We start from the raw sequence: 15,542 nt of genomic DNA on the forward strand, positions 1-15,542 counted from the left end.
AGTCCTCAATGGGAAGAGGGCCTATAAACTGATTACAAGCCCACTAGCTGCTGGAGCTCTTCCCTGCCTCCTGTTAGGCTCTGAAAGGGAAAATAGGTTGGGCTTAATCAACAGAGGACTTCTATGACTGCAGTTAGGAGGGACGGACCAAATAAAACTAGATTTCTTTCCCTTTGTAATGGTCTGGGTTCCCCAGAAACAGAAGAAATGGGATTTATTATGAGGAAAGTGCTCACACAGTTATGGAGGCTGAGAAGCCCCAAGATCTGCAGTTGGTGAGCCAGAGAGCAAGGAAAACCAATGAATGGAATACAGTCCAAGTCTGACCCAGTGGCAGAATGATAATGTCCCAGCCTGAAGACAATTAGGCAAGAGAGAATTCTCTCTTATTCCACATTTTTGCTCCATTCAGGTGTTCAATCAATTGGATGAAACTCATCCACTCTGGGAAGGGCAATCTGCTTTATTTGGTCTACAGATTTAAATGCTAGGTTCATCTAGGAACACCATCACAGACATATCCAGGAGTAATGTTTCACCAAATGTCAAGGCAAGTGTCGACAGACACAATTAACCATCATAAACTCCCTGGACCTCAGTTTCCTCGGTTGTACATTGAGATTGGATCTGTGATATTCAGTTTTATTTCTGGTATTATGAACATACCAGAAGGCCTACCCTATTCTATAATCAGACATAATAATAATATTATCTAAAAGGCATGTGTTGTGAGAAGCATGTTAAAATAATATGTATGGTTCCTAGTCGGATTCATTTCTGCTGCGCCACTACAGGAACTCCTGATAATATGTATGAAAGTGCTCTATAAAACAGTGAGATTATTATTCCTTATTAAGATTATTAAAGTGCTCTGCAAAATTTTGTGATTATTATTGCTATTTTTTTTTTTTTTTTGTCTTTTTTCACTAGGGCCCAATCTGCAGCACATGGGAATTCCCAGGCTAGGGGTCGAATCAGAGCTTCAGCTGCCAGCCTACACCATAGCCACAGCAAAGTGGGATCTGAGCCACCCCTGAAACCTACACCACAGCTCACAGTAACATCAGATCCTTAACCCACTGAGTGAGGCCAGGGCTCAAACCCACATCTTCATGGATATTATTTGGGTTCGTTACTGATGAGCCACAATGGGAACTCCTATTATTGACATTAATCGTCATAACTATCTATCCTCTTCCTGGCTTTTAACCATTATACCCTATTTGTAAGTAAGGTGACTATTTCTGTCAGTTACATCTTACAGCCCCACTATTCCCTTACATTGTTACAATGTTTCACCCACCATCATCGCCTTGGTTTTTAACTTCAGTACCTGCTTTAAAATATAAGTTTTGGAGTTCCTGTTGTGGCTCAGCGGTTAATGAACCAAATTGGCATCCATGAGGATGCAGGTTCAATCCCTGGCCTCTCTCAGTTGGTTAAGGATCCAGTGTTGCCATGAACTCTGGTGTAGGTCGCAGACATGTCTCGGATCTGGCCTTGTTGTGGCTGTGGTGTAGGCCAGCAGCTACAGCTCCCATTCGACCCCTGGCCTGGGAACCTCCATGTGCTGCATGTGTGGCCCTAAAAATACAAAAAAGAGAAAAAGAAAAAAAATGTAAGTTTTCATTATTATTCAAGTATAATGAAGCCAGCACATAAGGAGATGACTGTCACTGAAAAGACAATTTTTTATTGACAGTTCCCAAAAGAAGGGGCACATCATGCCACACAGGGCCACCTAGAGGAGCATAAGGGCCAGTCAGGAGAAAAGGAAATTGAGGGGGGAACATGGGCAAGAACCTTCATAATGGTTTTCACAGGAAGGAATAGGTGAGGCAGGGTAAGCAGGTTTAGGACAGTCTAGTTTGAATAATTTCTGCAGACTCTCAGATATAGGGACTCTTCCTAGTTGTCAGGTACCTAGGCCTGGGGCAATTAGGACAGAGGAACAGTGGCCAAAGGTGAGACACTGTGAGCAGCAGATAAAGCATGTGGTTGCGGTATGGTCTTGGATTGGCTGGTTTGTCTATGAAACTGCCAAGGGAGTTGTTTGCTATCTGTAGGAATTTGCTAACCCTGGGAGGGACCACAACTTCCAGTGATAGTAAGGCCCCCAAAAGCATCAAAATTAAAAAACTTAACCCATCCCGATTCTTAATAAAGATGCTAAGTATTGACCCTAAATATCATAGTTAATTCCATGGAAACTAAGAGTTCATGGAGTTCCCCTCGTGGCTCAGTGGTTAATGAATCTGACTAGGAACCATGAGGTTGTGGGTTTGATCCCTGGCCTTGCTGTGGGTTAAGAATCTGGAGTTGCAGTAAGCTGTGGTGTAGGTTGCAGACGTGGCTTGGATCCCACATTGCTGTGGTGGCCCTGGAAAGACAAAAAGACCAAAAAAAAAAAAAAAAAAAAAAAGGTTCACAGTTAAGAGAGGTCTTTCTCTAACTTTCATTTATTCATTCGACAAGCATCTACTAAGCATTTACTATGTACTGAGCACTATGTTAAATCCTGGGATACAAAGAAGAAAAAGTCTTTTGCTTTATGTGAGGGTAACATAATGAAACCAGTTAAGATGTCTTTAGTAAACATTATGATAACAGGAAGTCTAGTGTTCCACAATAGAGGCATCAAACACAGCCTGAAAGACACCAGATTCCTCAATGCTTCAATCTCCCTACCTCTCCCCTTCCTCTAACTCCACAGTGTGGGGTTCAGGAACAGAGCCTATGGCAACAAAGCTGAAGAATTTCTTGACTTCTCTCTCCCACCAGCTCCTCCAATAAATTCCCTTTTTTTTGTTTGTTTGTTTTGTCATTGTTGTTGTTGTTTTAGTTTGGTTGGGGTTGGGTTTTTTTTTTTTTTTTTTTTTTTTTTTTTTGGTTTTTCTTTTGTGTGTTTTTTGCTTATTTTTTTTTTTTTAGGACATATGGAAGTTCCCAGGCTAGGGGTTGAATCTGAGCTACAGCTGTCGGCCTACACCACAGCCACAGCAACGCCAGATCCAAGCCTCATGTGCAACATGTGCAACCTACACCACAGCTCATAGTACGCTGGATCCCTTGACCCACCAAGCGAGGCTAGGGATCTAATCCGAGCCCTCATAGATGCTAGGTGGGTTCTTTACTGTTGATCCAAGAATTCCCCATAAGCGTCCTTTGACTAAAATTGTTTTCCCTTTCCATTTCTTAGAACTAACCATGAGGAAATCATGCAGTAGAAGCAAAAATCTATATACAGAAGAAAATCCATTACAGAGTTATCAAAATCAGGGGAAAAAAAATTAGATGCAGCATAAGTATTCAAAACCAATGGAGTAGTTGCACAAAGTATAGCACATCCCCAAGGCACATTATTAAGCAAAAGGAACATATAATTGTTCAGGAGGAGCATGGACCTGAGAATCAGATATTCTAAGTTCCAGTCTTTGAGCAAACCAGTTGAAGTTCCTGAATCTCGGTTTTCCCATTTGTAAAATGGGGCTAGCTAATAATAGTTGCTAATTCACAGTGTCAGCATGGTGATTTAATAAGATAATAATGCAGGTAAATGTAACAAACACTAGAATAGCATCCAGTAAATGTTGGACATTATTGTTGTCATTATTATTAATGTGAAGCTAATGAAAACAGTTAATTGGGTGGACTTAATACACCACGGAAAATATTCTTAATTCAATCTTAAATAAAAGTATATATATATATATATATATATATATATATATATATATATATAAAATAGTATATAAACAAATTCTGAGCCTAGAGAAATTTATATGAAATGTTTAAACAGTTGTACTGATAGCATGACATTATGAGTAGTATTTTCATGAAAGATTTGTTTCAATCTTACTGCAAATTTCTCTTTTACAAAAAAATGAAAGGGAGAAATATAAAAGCAAAATTTAAAGTCAAACATGGAGTTCCCACTGTGGTGCAGCAGGTTAAGGATCCAGCATTGTCTCTGTGATGGCTCTAGTAGCTGCTGAGGCTCAGGTTCAATCCCCAGTCTCATATAATGGGCTAAGGAACTGGCGTTGCCACAGCTGTAATGTAGGTAGAAGCTGTGGCTCGGATTTGATCCCTGGTCCAGAAACTTCCATATGCCACTGACATTGCCAAAAAAAAACCAAAAAATTTACAATAAAACATAAGGCAACTCTGAAATTATGTATCTGTTATGCCAAGAAATTCAAAAAACACCAAAAATAAATTTTTCCTAGGATTCATGTCTGCAGAGTTGATGAGCCTAAATCACCTTCAATTTGGGGAGATGCATCTTTTTTTTTAGCATATAAAACTCTAACTCATTTCAATATTTAGTAATAACATGCTGATGAAAGCTAGTTCCAAACTGCAGGTCAGTGTTATTGGGACGGGTAAGAGGTGGAAAATCAAGACAGTTTAGAAAGAAGGAGATAGAACGCCATCTATTAAATGTTGACATATAAGAGTTTATTTTGCACATGTAGTATACTAACTGAAATATGCAAAAATTTGTATAAATAGCTATAATACACTATAGATATATAGATATAAAGAAATAAGAGATTGGAAATATATTGCTAACAGTAGCTCTCTTGGGTTGGAAGATCATAGGTAATACCAAATTTCTTCCTTATAATTTTAAATTTAGAGGAAGGACTAGTCACTTATAATGGAGCATGATGGAGGATAATATGAGAAAAAGAATGCATATATGTGTGACTGGGTCTCTTTGCTGTACTGTAGAAAATTGACAGAACACTGTAAACCAACTATAATGGAAAAAATAAAAATCATTAAAAAATAAATTTAGAAGAAGGGAATTTTAAAGATGATTTATTTCTTCTTTTTAAAGCAAAGGATTATTAATGAGAAGGTAAGAGGGAGAGCACAAGCCAGTACTGTCATAAATTCCCTAATGCATGTGATTGATTACTCCCAAAAGTCCCTGAGTTGGGAGCTAAAAATAGGAAGAGCTGGGAGCTGAATTGGTGGGGGGCGGGGAGGGGGGGGAGGGGTGGTAGAGGCGGTAAGGAATCCCAAAGCAAAGGCTGTGAGCAGGTCAAACTGAGGTGAAGCACAGGAGTGGGGTGATTGGACAGATGGGAGGTTATCTGGGGTTCTCCCTTAGGAGTGGGGCTGCATGGGCAGGAGGTGATGGTCCAGGGATCCAACTTGGAGATGCTTTGTGGAGGGTAGAGCTTTGGGGGTGGAAGAGTTTTTTTAAAGATTCAGTAGAGGAACCGACTTCAGTTTGATCCCAAAGGAAGCAGCTATATCCTCCCCAAACCCCATTAGCCTATCAAGCAGGACTTTTCACTCCCAGAGCTGGAACCTGATTTCTGGTCATTTGTGGCCTCTTATACACAACTTCTTCCCAAGGAATTCTACGTGCTCTCGGTTTGGATACTTGTTCAACCAAAAGAACTTTTCCACTGAAATCCTTTTAATCAAAAAAAAAAAAAAAAAGCAAACTTCCTGTACTTCTAGAATTAGAGAGGCCTTTAGGAATAGTTTAGCCAAACACCTTTGTGGGTGCAAGACACAGTGCTCCTTTTAGAGGTAAGGAAACTAGGACCCAAGGAGATTAGGTGATTTGTCCACGGTAACTGGGTAAGTTACAGCAGGGCTCCCCCGGATCCCTCTCTTTTCCGTGTACTTTTGCCAATACCCCATGTTGTTCCTTATTAAACAGGAAGAATTGACCTTTGTTAGAATTCGTCAATGCACCGTTATGTCCTGTCATAACAGTACCTATTATTATATCTTGACAAAATAATATTTTCCATTATGTCCTGACTGAATATTACTTAAACATTCATTGAGGCCCATGTACTCTTTTATAAGCAGTCATTTAATTCTCATAATAGGAAGGTATTATCAGGAGTTCCCGTTGTGGCTCAGTGGTTAATGAATCCAACTAGGAACCATGAGGTTTCACGTTCGATCCCTGGCCTTGCGCAGTGGGTTGAGGATCCGGCGTTGCCGTGAGCTATGGTGTAGGTCACAGACATGGCTTGGATCCCACGTTCCTGTGTCTTGGGTGTAGGCCAGCGGGCTACAGCTCCGATTAGATCCCTAGCCTGGGAAACTTCATGTGCTGCGGTGCAGCCCTAAAAGGACAGAAGACAAAAAAAAAAAAAAAAAAAAAAAAAAAAAGAAGGTATTGTCAGATTTCAGACAAAGCTGAGAATCAGAAAAGTTAAATAAACCATCACTGTCACCTTGTTAATGATAGCAGAGTCAGGATCTGAACCCAGTCCATCTGAATCCAAAATTACCTTCTTAACTCCCCATAAAAACACACTGTTGGGAAATATGTACAATGGAATATTATTCTGCCTTTAGAAAGAAGGAAGTCTTGCTATTTGCAACAACATAGATGAATGTGGAGGACATCATGTTAAGTGACGTAAGCCAGACACAGAATGACAGATATTGCACCAGACACAGAATATCAGATACTGCATGATCTCAACTTGTGTGTGAAATCTAAAAAATGTTGAAGCTATAGAACCAGAGAAAAGAATGGTGCTGATGTGGCGGGATGGGGGCAGCTGGATGGAAAGATGTGGTCAAAGGATGCAAAGTTTCAGCTATACAAGATGAATTAAGTTCTCTGAGTTCTTATTGTGGCTCAGTGAGTAACAAACTCGACTAGTATCCATGAGGATATGGGTTCAATCCCTGGAATCAGTCAGTGGATTAAGGATCTGGTTGCCATGAGCTGTGGTGTAGGTCACAGACACGGCACAGATCTGACATTGCTGTGGCTGTGGTGTAGGCCAGCAGCTGCAGCTCCAATTTGACCCCTAGCCTGGGAGCTTCCACATGCAGCAGGCAAGGACCTGAAAAGCAAAAAAAAAAAAAAGTGAGTAAGTTCTAAAGATCTGAAGAACAGCAATGTGATTATGGTCAACAATATTTTCTTAAATGCTTGAAATATGCTAAAAGGAGAGTTCCTGTCATGGTTCAACGGTTAACGAACCCGACCAGTCCACAAAGACTCAGGTTTGATTCCTGGCCTCACTCAGTGGGTTGAGGATCCGGCGTTGCTGTGAGCTGTGGTGTAGGTTGCAGATTCGGCTTGGATCTGGCGTTGCTGTGCCTGTGGCCGGTAACTGCAGCTCTGATTCAACCCTGAGCCTGAGAACCTCCATATGCCACAGGTGTGACCCTAAAAAGACCAAAAAAAAAAAAAAAGGAAAAAAAGGAAAAAAATTTGCTAAAGGGGTGGATGTTAAGTGTTCTTACCACATAAAAAAAGGAAAAGAAGCTGGGGAAGGGGTGGTAGGCACTATGTCTGGCTGCAAAGGCAGCAAGAAGTCCCTGGAGTAGCCCAAGAAGCAGGCCAAGGAGATGAATGAGGAAGATAAAGCATTCAAGCAGAAACAGAAAGAGGAGCAGAACTCAGAGGAACTAAAAGCAAAGACTATGGGGAAGGGCCCCCTGGTCACAGGTAGAATTAAGAAATCTTACAAGGAGTTCCCGTCACGGCGCAGTGGTTAACGAATCCGACTAGGAACCATGAGGTTGAGGGTTCGGTCCCTGCCCTTGCTCAGTGGGTTAACGATCCGGCGTTGCCATGAGCTGTGATGTAGGTTGCAGACGCGGCTCGGATCCCGCGTTGCTGTGGCTCTGGCGTAGGCCGGTGGCTACAGCTCCGATTCAACCCCTAGCCTGGGAACCTCCATATGCCTCGGGAGCGGCCCAAGAAATAGCAACAACAACAACAAAAACAACAAGAAAAAGGACAAAAAGACACAAAAAAAAAAAAAAAGAAAAAGAAATCTTACAAAAAATAAGCTGTTTCTTGTGCCTGAGTCGATGATCCTAAACTCCATTCCTGCTTAAATGTCAGGATTCCCTGACAAACCACCTTTGCTACCTATAGCTAGAATGCCACCTGTAATTAGAATGCAGTGTACATTTAAGAATAAACTTTTAGGGAGTTCCCGTCGTGGCTCAGTGGTTAATGAATCTGACTAGGAACCATGAGGTTGCAGGTTCGATCCCTAGCCTTGCTCAGTGGCTTAAGGATCTGGCGTTGCCGTGAGCTGTGGTGTAGGTCTCAGACGCAGCTCAGATCCTGCGTTTCTGTGGCTCTGGTGTAGGCCAGTGGCTACAGCTCCAATTCGACCCCTAGCCTGGGAACCTCCATATGCTGCAGGAGAGGCCCAAGAAATGGTAAAAAGACAAAAAAAAAAAAAAAAAAGAGTAAACTTTTGGGAGTTCCCGTCATGGCTCATTGGTTAATGAATCTGACTAGGAACCATGAGTTTGTGGGTTTGATCCCCGGCCTCGCTCAGTGGGTTAAGGATCCAGTGCTGCTGTGAGCTGTGGTGTAGGTTACAGATTCGGCTCAGATCTGGCATTGCTGTGGTGTAGGCCAACAGCTATAGCTCTGACTAGACCCCTACCCTGGGAACCGCCATATGCCATGAGTGTGGCCCTAGAAAAGACCAAAAAAAAAAAAAAAGAAAAGAAGAAACCATTAACAATCTGAGAGGAGATATGTTAATTTGCTTGATTGTGGTAATGTTTATGTGTATCAAATCACTATGTTTATCAAGGCATCAAACTATACACCTTAAATATATACAATTTTTAATTGTCAAATACACCCCAGTAAAAGTTTTAAAATAAATAACAACACCTTGACTGTACCAAAAAAAGAAAGAAAATACCCTGTTGGGGCTGGTCTTTTGAGGAGCTGGTTCTCCATTAAAGTAAATTCAGCATTCCTAAAGTTCTCCCATTAGTGAAATTGCCTTTTTTTCTATTAAAATGGCAACGTTTAAGCATCTTGACATTATATAAGCCTAAATTCCTAAATTGCACCCATTTTAAACACCTCCATAGAGTTACCAGGATAAGAATTTTTACCTCAAATTTGTTTTTATTTTACTCAAGTGGGCAAAGTATTATTATAATGTATTACTATAACAGTAATGATTTGCACACTCAAGCATAAAAAAAAAAAAAAAAAGAACCCAGGGTAAATTTTTATGAGAACTGTAAAGGAGAAATCTGAGATACTTCCTTGTTTTGTTTGCTTTATTTTCCATTAACATGGCAATCTTCAAAAGTTTTGCATTATAAAACATCAACTCCAGGATTTGAATTAATAAATAAAAACAAGGTGCCCTCCAATTCCTAACCAGTGTTGGGGACAAAGATCATTCAGAGTTCATCCTGAAAAGCATCTAAATTTAGAGATTTGCTCCCCGAGCAAAACTTTCATGTACCACTAATAGAACCAGGCAGCCTTTCCGAAGTATGTCAGGCATGTGTTTGCGATGCTGTTACAAGCAGGGTCAAGAGTGTCTGTCCCTGTGCACTGGTGACCTGGGAGCCCTCTCTGTTTTCTAGGCCAGTCACAGATCTGGAGCTGGAAGCAAAGCAGATTGTGTAACAGTGAGCACAGGTGCTTATTTTAATCACATTAGTCAGGCAAGGACTTTTTCAAACATATTTCTTAATTTGAAAAGGGTATATATGTGCATAGTTTGTTTTGTTTTTTGTTTTTAATGTTGAAAGTTTACTGAAAGAAACACAGGTCTTTCTCAAACCCTACTACTAGTCCCTCGGTCTGCAACTCAAAAGCAACCATGGTTGAAGCTCAGCAATGTGGCCTTTGAGTGTGGAAGAGGCAAACTATTTTTCCTACATCTATCTTGTGGCAGTCTCTCTCTCTCTCTCTCTCTCTCTCCCTCTCGCTAATCCCATAAATGCCTATTGGGAAAGACAAAAGAAGTCAAAGGACAGACTCTGCTAAGTGTTGAGAAAGGCTGGCTTTAGTTTCTCGGTTTTCTAAATCACTTCATTTCTTCAGGTTTGTTTATCAAATCTAGATAATAGCGATTATATGTTCTTTTATGCTTCCTTTCTTTCCTTCTTTACAGCTAGAATTGGTGGGGGAGGGGTCAATAATAAGAACAGTAATACCTTTGGTTGGTACTCAGCACTTACTATATCCCATGCACTATATTTTTTTTCTCATTTTGTCTTCATAATAGTTCTGTGAGGTAGATGTTTTATCTTCATTTTTACAGATGAGAAAACTAAAAAAAGATTAAGCAATTTACTCAAGGATACACAGCTAATAAGAAACAAAGCTAAATTTTGAATCTAGACTCTTCAAGTCTAAAGCCCCACTGAAACACTTAGATTTCAAGCCTTCATAGGAAGACAGAGGACACAACTGTCAAAGAACAATTACGTAAGGGCATAAAAAGCTTAAAATTTTATGTAAGGGGGTGAAAGATGACGCAGCACAAATTAGGGTCCTCCTGGACTAGCAGTGTGTGAGATCTGCTCTGAGATCTGCATTAAAGCTTTTGGGAGGGTACAGTCTTTAGGGCATAAGCCTGCTGCGGCCTCCATTGCCCGGCAAAGCAAACAAAGCTGGTTTTTTCTCCTTCACCCCCTCAAAAAAATAATTTAAAAAAAATAAAATAAAGCTTTTGAGAGGTTTCCCTGTTCACAATGGATGCTTTAGACAGAGCATGCAATGAGCACAGTGTCAGGTAAGCTTGCTAAACTGAGAATTCTCAGGCTGAAGATGGGAGCACCAGCCTCCACCGACACAAGTTATTAAGAAACTGGATGAGGTCTTCCAAGAACAGGAGACATCTGTTGCAGATATTCGTGTCCAGGCCCAGCCCTTTCATACCTGCCGAGGGATTCCTGGGAGGGCTGCCCATCAAGCAAAAGGGAACCACAAATGGACAAGACACACTCTCAGAAACTGCAGGCATTGGGAAGGAGAACTGTGCCAGGGACAGCAGAGCAGCAGAGGAAGATCAAGTTGGAGTTATTACATGCCTCTTAAATGTCACGGGGTGGCAAGAAACTGGAGATGAAGTCAAAGACCAGCAGCAGGAATTCTATATGGACTCACAGCCACCTGTGGGAAAGACTACTGAGCAGACTAGGAGAGGGATTATGGTCATTTTAAAAAAAACTGGCCTAAGCAGTTCCCATCATAGCTCAGCAGAAATGAGTCTGACTAGCATCCATGAGGACAAAGGCTTGATCCCTGGCCTTGATCAGTGGGTTAAGGATCCAGAGTGAGCTGTGCTGTAGGTTGCAGATGCAGCTTGGATCCCATGCTGCTGTGGCTGTGGCATAGGCTGGCAGCTGTAGCTCTGATTCAGTCCCTAGCCTGGGAACCTCCATGTGCCATGGGTGCAGCCCTAAAAAAACAACAAAAAACAAAAAACTGGCCCAAGCTTGTGACCAGATGCCATGAGCCAAAGAAGACACTTTCCATACTTGTTCATACCTGAGAGGGTTTTGTATCAGGTCATGTGAAAAGGTGCTATGAGGTGTTGCTTGGAGAATCAGGCCCACCTAGAGCAGTAAGGGCAGGAGTAATCTCCAAAACACCAGGTTTCTTCTGAGACCAGAGGGGCCACCTGAATTCTCGTTACTGGGCAATTAATGAAGGAAGAAGAGAGGGAGGTGAAATCAGATTTCCTGGGGGCAGAAGCATGGAGAGAAGAGTAGGGACCGGCATCACAGTGCAGGGAGGATGCAAGAACACCTCAGTCCCCTGAAGTCAGAGCCCAGAGTTCACAGTGATGACCAGTCATCCTTACCTGTACCTCATGTGGCAAATTTGGTCACAAACAGGATCTGAGGTCACCAAGGTACCAATTCCTGGTACCTCATCATCTTCAATCTATGGAAAGATGGTTTGAAGAACAAAGCAAGGATCACCACCCCACCCACCCCATTCAAGAGAAACAACAGCAAAAGAAACATTTCTTGTTGAAGAAGGAAAAGCTCAGGAAGTAGGGGGTGGGGAGGCTCCCCTTTAAGGTGGCAGAAGACTTACCTCTTTTCCCAGATCTCAAAATGGAAATTTCCCCAGCTATGCCTTTCCTTCTCAAATCCTAATGCTCCTATGTTTGACCCCAAGCTCTAAATGGGCTAGTGGGGCCCATGACCATCTGGGCTGGCATGAGGCAGCCCTTCCTGGGTAACTAGAGCCAGAGAGAGTCAGACCTCTGCATCCAAAAGAGCTTCAGAGGAGTTCCTGTTGTGGCTCAGTGGTAATGAACATGACTAGTATCCATGAGAATGCATGTTCAATTCCTTGCCTCGATTACTGGGTTAAACGGATCTGGCGTTGCTGTGAGCTGTAGTGTAGGTCACAGACACAGCTCAGATCTGGCCTTGCTATGACTGCGATATAGGCCAGCAGCTACAGCTCCAATTCGACCCCTAGCCTGGGAACTTCCATATGCCACAGGTGCAGCCCTAAAAAGACAAAAAATAAAATAAAATAAAATAAAATAAAATAAAATAAAATAAAATAAAATAAAATAAAATAAAAATAAATAAAGCAAAAAATCTGCAGAGATGAGTCACATCTCAGCTCACCAGAGAAGCAGGAGAAGAGGAGGGTCTCAAGATTGGAGAGGCTCAGGTGCTATGAGCAAATAGTGTATTGTGTTCACTCTTGTCTTCACTCAACACTCTGAGGAGGTATTGTGTAACAGACTCGCTGAGATGTTAAATATGTCTGTGGAGGAAAACAGGGTGGAGGTGGGGCAGGCTGAGATAATTTGTTATTTATGGTATTCTCTGTCTTCTGAAGAATGGAACGCTCTTGTTTGAAAGGTGATGAGTGTGAAAATGCAAATTACTGAAAAAGAGATGAGGGGATAGAAGGATAGAGGATACTGTCTAGGAGGAAGATGGCAGGGACAAGGGAAAGGGTGGAACCCCAAGCTTGTGGCTGGAGAGAGGCCCGGAGAGAGGCCCAGAGTGAGGGTGTGCGGTGGGAAAAGAAAAGTAGCTGGTACCAAGGAGGAGCTGAGGTGCGGCAGCAGGGACGTTTAACGGGAGTCGTTACAGAGTTTTGCGATGTGAGATGCCATGTAATTCTCTCTTTGAGACACCTTCAGTAAAATCTCCCCAGTGCTTTGCAGCTGGCGTGTGATTCTGGGAGGTACAAACGTGTTGAGCCCATAGCCGGTCAAAGGATCCAGCTGCTTTCAGGGACTGGGTATAAACACAGTGAGAGCATCACACTCTAAAGGACATAGGAGATGTGCACAGCTTCGCAATAGGTGAAGGAGAGAAGAGAGGATCAGAGCAGGTGGCACCAGAAATGGGCCTTAAATGATGACCAATATTCTACCAGGATTAAGAACAGGGGGAAGTTCCTGTTGTGGCTCAGTGGTAATGAGTCCAACTAGTATCCATGAGAATGTGGGTTCGATCCCAGGCCTTACTCAGTGGGTCGGGGATCCAGTGTTGCCATGCACTGTAGTGTAGGTCACAGATGCAGCTCAGATCCTGCATTGCTGTGGCTGTGGCGCAGGCTGGCAGCTACAGCTCCAATTTGACCTTTGACCTTAGCCAAAGAACTTTCATATGCCACAGCTATGGCCTTAAAAAGCAAAAAAAAAAAAAAAAAAAAAAAAAAAGAGGGGACTAAAGCCACATGAAAGAATGCTCAACATCACTAATTATTAGAGAAATGCAAATCAAAACTACAATGAGGTACCATTTCACATAGGCCATAATGGTCATCATTAATAAGACTACAAATAACACATGCTGGAGAGGATGTGGAGAAGGGAATCCTCCTACACTGTTGGTAGGAATGTATATTGGTACAACCACTATGGAAAACAGTATGGTGGTTCCTCAGAAAACTAAATATAGAACTACTACATGATCCAGCAATTCCACTCCTGGGCATATATCCAGAGAGAACTTTCATTCAAAAAGATACATGCACCCCTATATTCATTGTAGCACTATTCACAATAGCCAAGAGATGGAAACAACCTAAATGTCCATCCATAGGTGAACAGATTAAGAAGATGTGGTACATATACACAATGGAATACTACTCGGCCATAAAAAAGAACAAGATAATGCCCTTTGCAGGAACATGGGTGGAACGAGAGATTTTCATACTAAGTGAAGTAAGTCGTAAAGGGAAAGGCAGATACCATATGATATCATTTATCTGTGGAATCTAAAATATGGCACAGATGAACCTACCTATAGAACAGAAATAGACTCACAGACATGGACAGCAGACTGGTGGTTACCAAGAGGGAGGGGGAGGGAGTGGGACAGACTGGGAGTTCAGGGTTAATAGATGCACATTTAAAATGGATAGACAATCAGGTCCTATTGTATAGCACAGGGAACTATGTTCAATCACTTGTTATGGAACATGATGAAAGATAATACGAGAAAGAGAATGTGTAAGAATGTATGACTGGGTCACTTTGCTGTACAACAGAAATTGACAGAACAATGTAAAACAACTTTTTTTAAAAAAAGAATATAATAACCCCCTCACCCCAACAAAAGAACAGGGGACTTCAAGTGCAAGAAATCTAGAGCAGAGGCAGGGAAGTCTGAAAGTGTGTGGCATGTTTTGGGAGAGATGATTTATGTTTTAACCATTATCTGCATGGGGAAGAGGAACAGGCTGGAGAGAGAAAAAAATGTCTGGAGGAAGTATGGATGCTTGGCCACTGTCAAACTGTAAAGGCTGTGGTGGATGTTCTAGAGAGCAAAACGAGGATTTCCATGCAGTATTTGCAAGAAGACACAATTTGGAACAATATACTGTATCTCTGAAAGAAGAGGAATAAAGACCCTCTGGCTCCCCTCATTCCAAGTAGCTGCCTCCTTCAAATGACAAAGCTGGATTATAAACACTGCCTAAAATACATCATGTTACAATCTTACTCAATTTCAGCAGATTGCCCCTGGACCTGACTCTGCTTCTATTCCAGGCCCAGCTGAGGAAAAGGCTGCCATGTGGCCACACTCACTGAGGTGGGGTGGGCATAACTCCCAGGACCCTCTACCAATGCCAAAACCACCTTTATTCTGGGGGCTGCCAAAGGAGTTCCCACACCCACCAGTAGGCCCCCTCCTGCCTTCAGGGCTACCATACTGTGGGTCCCCTCACTGCCTTCCATTCTGAGTTGGGATCAACCACCCTGCATCTAACCGCCCCAGAGAGCCCGAGAACTGGACTTGGACATACAGGCCAGTCCAAGTGGACCCCAGGGGGGTCTGGTGGCACTTTTCTTCTCTCTGGTCTCCTTAACCTCAAGAACCAGAGATCACTCCACCAGTTAACAGATACATACTGAACATCTACTAGGTATACTATGACAAAAAATGAAGCATCAGTCTTGACCTCAGGGATTTCAGAGGGTAGTCAGTTGGGAAAGGCATGTAAAAACAGTTGACCCTTAAACAACCAGGATTTGAATTGCACAGGTCTACTTATATGCAGGTTTTTTTCAGTAGTAAGTACTACAGTACTACACCATCCAGGGTTGGTTGAATCAGGGTTGATTGAATCTGCTGATGTGGAACCAGAGTTATGTAGGAACCGCGTATATGGGGGGCTGACCATAAGCTCTAAACAGATTTTCAGCTGCACAGAGGATCAGAGCACTTAACCCCTGTGTTGTTCAAGGATCAACTATAAACATGGGCAATTAGTGTGGTAACTGCTGGGAAGGAGGTAAAGATGGATTGCTGTGAGAAGACAG

At 42.2% G+C, this 15,542-nt stretch overlaps 1 long non-coding RNA gene across 2 annotated transcripts; it reads right to left on the reverse strand.

Annotated features, from left to right (window-relative positions):
- On the reverse strand, positions 1,672–12,495 carry LOC106504926. 2 transcript variants are annotated; one of them, XR_001298953.2, is made up of 4 exons: positions 12,382–12,474; positions 11,595–11,677; positions 11,279–11,425; positions 2,342–2,380 (listed from the first exon to the last, which is right to left on the reverse strand). It is a non-coding gene; the product is annotated as an uncharacterized LOC106504926 (long non-coding RNA). The 2 variants fall into 2 exon arrangements; XR_002337772.1 differs by lacking the exon at positions 11,279–11,425 and having other exon boundaries at positions 1,672–2,380; positions 12,382–12,495.

Source organism: Sus scrofa, chromosome 13 (genome assembly GCF_000003025.6).
Source record: "Sus scrofa isolate TJ Tabasco breed Duroc chromosome 13, Sscrofa11.1, whole genome shotgun sequence".
In the NCBI taxonomy this organism is placed as follows: Eukaryota; Metazoa; Chordata; class Mammalia; order Artiodactyla; family Suidae; genus Sus; species Sus scrofa.